The sequence below is a fragment of the Budorcas taxicolor genome, chromosome 14, assembly GCF_023091745.1.
Source record: "Budorcas taxicolor isolate Tak-1 chromosome 14, Takin1.1, whole genome shotgun sequence".
Taxonomy (NCBI): Eukaryota; Metazoa; Chordata; class Mammalia; order Artiodactyla; family Bovidae; genus Budorcas; species Budorcas taxicolor.
The window spans coordinates 15009669-15017755 of NC_068923.1; the positions used below are offsets into that span (position 1 = coordinate 15009669).

The 8087-nt window shown below is 43.0% G+C and overlaps 1 non-coding gene across 1 annotated transcript; it reads left to right on the forward strand.

The window, feature by feature from the left end:
* Positions 1 to 7491: 7491 nt before the first annotated feature.
* On the forward strand, positions 7492 to 7563 carry TRNAC-ACA (transfer RNA cysteine (anticodon ACA)). Its single transcript has one exon. It is a non-coding gene; the product is annotated as a tRNA-Cys (tRNA).
* The last annotated feature ends 524 nt before the right edge of the window (positions 7564 to 8087 follow it).

Consider the following 8087-nt stretch of genomic DNA (forward strand, 5'->3'; position numbering starts at 1 on the left):
AAGTTCCACGGTTCTTGGCAGGACTCGAGTATCAGGGAAGATTCTGGAAGGTCTTCACAGAGCACGGGGACTGAAGGTTCCAGAAGGTCTGCCGGCACATGGGATCCCCCCGGGGAACGTTGGGGAGGCCTGGGAAGGACATGGAGCGCGGAGACGTTTGTAGCAGCACACGGCGGTTGTAGCACAGAACAAGACGACGGGTGGAGAGTGGAGTCAGGGGCTTGTGGGGGAGATAGGTCTCCGGAGCTCTGGGCCGGACACGGGGAGTGTTGACGCTTCTGGAAGGTTGGGCAACGAACGGGAGGTGGGGGCTGTGCTACAGGCCCGGAGTCGGCCTGAGCTCAGTGTGGGCAGATTCTGGGATTTGGCCCTGGGCCCTAGAACAAGGTTGCGGGATCCTGCTGGCGCCACGCACACCGCAGAACCCCAAAGCACCGCGCGCCCATGGGGTGCCCCAGTCCATCTAGCAGCCTCGGCGCTGGGTACAGGAACCTCCACCCGACACACAGCACTCCCTCCCCTTTCCATTCTCGGCTCATTTTGCTTTCAGGTCCTTCGTTTCGGGTTGGATTGGCTGTCACTTTCTTGGGGTTTGCGATGGCATATGGGACCCCGGGTGTGCAGCATTTCTGAAGTATGCTTGTCTCCCTACTTTTCCTGCCAGGTCTTGAGGCTGTTTAGGTCTGGTTTTGTTTTGTAATAGTTTTATTATCATGGTGCCCAAAATAGGTTGTGTTTTCTACGGGGAATGAAGGCGGTGGGAAGTAGGGAGCGCATTATTATTTTGGAACTGTGTTCTTAATTTGCAGACAGGGGAGGTGACTCCTATCTTGCTTAAAATCCCTGTGGTTAGGAATGGTACTCTGATTGAGGTTCACGGTCCCTTATGGACATGAAATCACCATCTTCATTCATCTTTTATGGTCTCTTTTCCTGTTATCTTTTTTGCCTTCAAGTTCACACTGACTGATGCGAATGGGGCCGTTTCCACATCTCGGTTCTATTACACCCTCTGCTTTGGGCTCTGGTTTCATGTGCTTTATTTCTAACTGGGATGTGCAGTTAACATGTCTTGTAGTGGGACCTGCTGGTGAGTAGACAGGGGAACTCTTCTTGTGTTGAAGCATATTCATTTTACCTTCATTTTTGAAGTATCATTTCCCTTCATTAGAGTAGAGGTCCTGGTGCACAGTGTCTTCACTCTACAGCATTTGGAAGCGATTGTCCCTGAGGATTGTGGAAAGACCACACGTGGCTGCTGCCCGGAGGTACTGCCTGTGTTTCCTCTGGCTCACATTCAGATCGTCCCTGACTAAGAATCGTTTTCCACTGTTCAGCTACGGTCCGTCTAAGAGTGATCTTCCTTGTGTGAGATTTCCTGTTGACCTGCCACACTGAACTTTTTGGGTTGTGGGCTGATGGCCCAAGTCATCTTGGGAAGTTGTTGTGTCTGGCATTATTTCTTCAGAGATTGGCTCTCTCTCTCTGTCCTCTCATTCTAGGACTCTAGTTACATGGATACTAGGTGTGGGACTCTGACCTATGAGTCCCGCTTTGGCACTTCTGTTCATTCCTTTGTTTTTGTTTCTTTGGGTATCAGTTTGGATATTTTGGGTAAACCTTTCTTCACATTTCCTGTTGCTCTGTTTTGTCGCATCTGCTTATCTGTTTGTCCCATTCAGTGAGTTTTCACTTTCAGATATTTTGTGTTTCTGTCAGGATGTTCATTTCTTTCTCGTTCTGGAGGTTGTAATGCCTTCTAGGTTCCTTTGCCTGGTCTAATCAAGTTGATGTCAGCCCTATTAACAGAAGGAAAACCAATTTAATTTTGAATGTATGGAGGCCCCACAGCTATAGGACCTAAGAAGCAATCACAGGAAGCTGTTTATGTAACCTTTTAGATAAAGAATTAATTAATTGAGAAGAATTTATAAGGAAGAGGGTTTTTCCTTGTGATACCACATTAATGAAGAAGTAACAAAGTTTGTTTATGCCCCCGTTCAGTCTCAGTATCTCCCTGTCTTCGACCATAAGGATGCTGTCCAATCCTCCTCACATAGGTGGAATACCTTCCCCTGGGAGTTTTGCCTCTTCCTTTCAGGGGAACAAAGTAGGGTCAGAGCGTGTCCTCTTGTACTGGGTGTTTCTTAAGTCATATTAAACCAAAGTAATCACTGTGCAGAGTTGGTGTATTTTGTCGAGGCCTGCCTTGAGCCCTCTTAGTGTCCTCTTCACCTTAACCTGGAATGTTCACACGTTAAAGCTCAGGTGGTAGGTCTCCCCATTTTTCATTGAATTACACTCTTAGTCTTGAACAGAGGTCAGGTAAGTAATTGTGTCTCATTCTAGGATGCAGTGATGTAGCTGATGTTCTAAGTTAGCCCTAGACTGTGGGAGAAGCTTGGTATTTAATGAGGCGTTGCCATGGAAACAAAAGGAATTAATGGTGAATGAAGGGAGCCAGTGGTAAACCAGTTTCTGAGTGTTGAGGGTGGCCAGTATAGCAGAGCTCTCATATCAGATTTGAAGTGTTTACCTGGAGTGCAGTTGGTGGCAAATTGACAGATTTTCCCGGTTTGCAGTTTGAAGGTCTTGAGTGATGGTCCTGAGTGGCCCACATGGCAACAGGCACCATGACTGTCTATACATGAGCTGCTGTGGTAATTGCTGAAACGTTTAGACAGAGTTGTCCACCTGTATTGCATGGCTTTCAAAAAAGGGCAGCTTTAGTTCTTAATGAGTGTAAGTCAAGAGGGTGGGCGGAAAACGGGAAATTTTAGTTTGGAAGGATGTAGCCAAATTTTGAGGGAACAGGACTAGAAAAATTTCAAGGTTTCAGTTCAGTTCAGTTCAGTCGCTCAGTCATGTCTGACTCTTTGTGACCCCATGAATCGCAGCAGGCCAGGCCTCCCTGTCCATCACCAACTCCTGGAGTTCACTCAGACTGCGTAGTCCAGAAACATAACCTACAAGGTAGACAGCAGAAGTAGAACCTGATATTCATTCAGCAGTATTACCAAAACATAATTTTTTCTCTCCTTGGTTACCCCCATTTCTATTGGAGACAACCGTAGTGAGACTGCGTTTGCCAGTCTAGTTGCAATCAACTTGGCTTGATCATTCCAATGAGTGCAACAAGAATAGAGATTGACCATGTGAAATTTAAAATACTGTTTGATGGAACTTTTCATGAGGAGTGACTGATTGGACTTCTAAAGCTCGCTGGAGGCTGAGGAGCCAGTTCAGATATTTGCCATCAGACATTGTCTGCAATACCTAAGGTTTGGGTGAATTTGTCCTTTCTCGAGGGTCCCAGACCATCCTGAGGTTCCTGTGCTTGTCAGGAAGTGACCTTCCTTAGTGACCTGGGAAGACTGCCAGAAGCCTGTAAGCAAGCTGGGTGTGTGCTCAGTCGCTCTGGAACGTGCGACTCTTTGCAGTCCCGTGGACTGTGGCCCACCAGGCTCCTCTGTTCATGGAATTTCCCAGGCAAGAATACTGAAGTGGGTTGTCATTTCCTTCTCCGGGGGATCGTCCTGACTCAGGAATCAAACACACATCTCCTGCGTTGGCAGGTGGGTTCTTGTCCTCTGAGCCACCGAGGAAGCCTCATGATCATCTCTAGTTCCATCCATCTCTACTGCTGAGGATGGCATTATTTAGCTCTTTTGAGGGCTGAGTAATGTTGCATCGTCTTTTTCACCTCTTCCTTTGTCAGTGGCCATTCAGGCTGCTTCCATGTCTTAGCTATTGTAAATAGTGCAGCAGCAGCATCAGGGTACATGTGTCTCTTTGACTTCCGGGTTTTCCCAGATCTATGCCCAGCAGGGGGATCGCAGGATGATATGCAGCTGTGATATTCACTGTTTAAGGCACCTCCATTCTGTTCTCCCGAGTGGCTGCACCAGTTTACATTCCCATCAACAGTGTAGGAGGCTTCCATTTTCTCCACACCCTCCCCAGCATGTATTATTTGTAGATTTTTGTATGATGGCCCTTCTGACGAGTGTGACGTGATATTTCTTCACTAGAGTTTTGGTTTCTATTTCTCTAATAATTAGTGATACTGAACATCTTTCACGTGTCTTTGGCCACCTTTATTTATTATTTTTTGATAAATACCTATGTGGGTCTTCAAGCCATTTTTCATTTTTTAATACCTATATTGTGATGTTGATTCTGTTTGTACATTTTGGAGATTCACCCATTGTCTGTCTCATTAGTTGCAAATGTTTTCTCCCATTCTCTAGATTGCCTTTTCATTTTGTTTATGGCTTCAGTTGCCGCGCAAAAGCTTTTAAGTTTAATTTGGCCTGGTTTGTTTAATTTTGTTATTTCCATTACTCCAGTGGACAGATCCACAAGGTATTGCTGTGATTGATGTCAACAGTGTCCTTCCTGTGTTTTCTTCTGGAAGTTTTATAATGTCCGGTCTTAAATTTAGGTCATGAATACATTTTGAATTTGTGTTCGTATATGGTATGAGGAAATGTTCTAACTCCATTCTTTTACATGTAATGGTCCCGTTTGCCCAGCACCGTTTAGTCAAGAGACTGTCTTTTCTCCATTTTATATTCTTGCCTCTTTCGCTGTACATTAATTTACCATAGGTGCATGGCTTTATTTCGGGATTTGTATCCTTTCCCACTGATCTGTATTTCTCTTTTTCTGCCAGTACCTTACTCTTTCTAAGGACTGTAGCTTTGAAGTATGGCTACAGTCTGGGAGTGTGGGAAGTCTGGGAGTGTGATTCCTCCAGCTCCACTATTCTTTCCGAAGATTAATTTGGCTGTTCCAGAACTTTTATATTTCCATGCAAATTTCAAATATTTTTTGTTCTAGTTCTCTGAGAAATACCATTAGTAATTTTCTAGGAATTGTGTTGAATATGTAGATGGTTCTGGGTATGAGAGACAATTTGACAGTATTGATTTCTCCAAAGCAAGAACGTGGTCATATCTTTCCCTCTGTGTCATCTTTGATTTCTTCCATCAGGGTCTTACAGTTTTCAAAGCAGAGCTCTTTTGTCTCTTTAGATATGTTTATTCCTAGGATGTTCATTCTCATTTTTCTCATTGTTATATTATTATTATTTTTTTGACTGTATGGAGTCTTAGTTCCTGTGCAGACGTTTCTCTAGTTGCATCAAGGGAGACTACTCTCTAGTCGTGGTACGTGGGCTTCTCATTACACTGGCATCTGTTCTTATAGAGCTTGGGCCCTTGGTCTGGAGGAGTTCGGTAGTTGCTGCTCCTGGTCGCTGGATCACAGGCTCAGTAACTGTGGCACACACAGGCTTAGCTGTTCTGCGGCATGTGGGATCTTCCTGGACCTGGGATTGAACTGGTGTCTCCTGCATAGGCAGGTGGATCGTTTATTCCGTAAGCCACCAGGAAAGCCCTGGTGTGTCATTGTCTTTTTTTTTTTTTAGCTTTTTTTTTTAATTAAAGGATAATAGCTTTACAGAATTTTGCTGTTTTCTGTCAAACCTCAACATGAATCAGCCGTTGGTTTACATATATCCCTTCCCTTTTGAAACTCCCTCCCATCTCCCTCCCCATCCCACCCCTCTAGGTTGATACAGAGCCCCTGTTTGAGTTTCCCGAGCCATAGAGCAAATTCCCGTTGGCTGTCGATTTTACATATGGTAATGTAAGTTTCCATGTTACTCTTTCCATACATCTCACCCTCTTCTCTCCCAATGTCCATAAGTCTATTCTCTGTGTCTGTTTCTCCGTTGCTGCCCTGTAAAAAGTTCTTCAGTACCATTTTTCTAGATTCCGTGTATATGTGTTAGGATATGATCCTTATCTTTCTCTTTCTGACTCACTTCAATCTGTGTAATAGATTCTAAGTTCATCCACCTCATCAGAACTGACTCAAATGTGTTCTTTTAATGGCTGGATAATATTCCATTGTGTATATTTACCACAACTTCTCTATCCATTCATCTGTCGATGGCCATCTAGGTTGCTTCCATGTTCTAGCTATTGTAAATAGTGCTGCAGTGAACAATGGGATACATGTGTCTGTTTCAATTTTGGTTTCCTCGGGGTTTACGCCTGAGGAAGGAGTGGCATTGCTGGGTCATATAGTGGCTTCATTCCTAGTTTTTTAAGGAATCTCCATACTGTCTTTCATAGTGGCTGTATCAAATTAAATGCCACCAACAGTGCAAGAGTGTTCCCTTTCCTCCACACCCTCTCCAGCATTTATTGTTTGTAGACTTTTTGATGATGGCCATTCTGAGTGGCGTGAGGTGATTTCTCAGTGTAGTTTTGCTTTGCATGTCTCTAACAGTGAGCGATGTGGAGCATCTTTTCATGTGTTTTGTTAACCATCTGTATGTCTTCTTTGGAGAAATGTCTGTTTAGTTCTTTTTCTCACTTTTTGATTGGGTTGTTTGTTTTTCTGGTATTGAGTTGTATGGGCTGCTTGTATATTTTGGAAATTAATCCTTTTTCAGTTGTTTCATTTGCTGTTATTTTCTTTCCATTCTGAGGGTTGTCTTTTCACCTTGCTTACAGTTTCCTTTGCTGTGCAAAAGGTTTTAAGTTTAATGAGGTCCCACTTGGTTACTTTTGTTTTTATTTCTGTTACTCTAGGAGGTGGGTCATAGAGGATCTTGCTTTGATTTATGTCATCCAGTGTTGTGCCTATGTTTTCCTCTAAGAGTTTTATAGTTTCTGGTCTTACATTTAGGTCTTTAATCCATTCTGAGTTTATCTTTATGTATGGTGTTAGGAGGTGTGCTAATTTCATTCTTTACATGTAGCTGTCCAGTTTTCCCAGCACCATTTATTGAAGAGGCTGTTTTGTCCCCATTCTATATTCTTGCCTACTTTGTCAAAAAATAAGGTACCCATAGGTGCATGGGTTTATTTCTGTGCTTTCTATCTTGTTCCATTGGTCTGTATTTCAATTTTTGTGCCAGTACCATACTGTCTCGATGACTGGCTTTGTAGTATAAGCTGAAGTCAAGAAGGTTGATTCCTCCAGCTCCATTCTTCTTTCTCAAGACTGCTTTGGCAACTCGGGGTCTTTTGTGTTTCCATATGAATTGTGACATTTGTTGTTCTAGTTCTGTGAAAAAGTGCCATTGGTAATTTGGTAGGGATCACAGTGAATGTGCAGTTTGTATTTAGTAGTACAGTCATTTTCACAATATTGATTCTTCCTCCCCAGGAACATGGAATATCTCTCCATCTGTTTATGTCATGTTTGATTTCTTTCATCATTGTCTTGTAATTTTTGATAGAGTTTTTTGTCTCCTTAGGTAAGTTTATTCCCAGATACTTAATTCTTTTTGTTGCAGTGGTGAATGGGATTGATCCCTTAATTTCTCTTTCTGATTTTTTATTGCTAATATATAAAAATGCAAGTGATTTCTGTGTATTGATTTTGTATCCTGCAACTTTGCTAAATTCACTGATTAGCTGTAATAATTTTCTGATACTATCTATAGGGTTTTCTATGTACAGTATTAGGGCTTTCCTGGTAGCTCAGATGGTAAAGCATCTGCCTACAATGCGGGAGATCCAGGTTCGATCCCTGGGTAGGAAAAATCCCCTGGAGAAGGAAATGGCAATGCACTCCAGTATTCTTGCCTGGAAAATCCCATGGCCTGAGGAGCCTGGTAGGCTGCAGTCTATTATGTCATCTGCAGACAGTGAGAGCTTTACTTTTTCTTTTCCTATCTGGATTCCTCTCATTTTTTTTCCTTCTCTGATTGCTGTAGCTAGGACTTCCAAAACTATGTTGAATAATAGTGGTGAAAGTGGACACCCTTGTCTTGTTCCTGATCTTAGGGGAAATGCTTTCATTTTTTCACCATTGAGAATAATCTTTGCTGTAGGCTTATCATATATGGCCTTTACTATGTTGAGGTAGGTTCCTTCTGTGCCATTTTTTGAAGAGTTTTAGTCATAAATGGGTGCTGAATTTTGTCAAAGACTTTTTCTGAGTCCCTTGAGATGATCATATGATCTTTGCCCTTCAGTTTGTTACTATGGTGTATCACATTGATTGATTTGCATATATTGAAGGGTCTTCGCATCCCCGGAATAAACCCAACTTGATCACGGTGT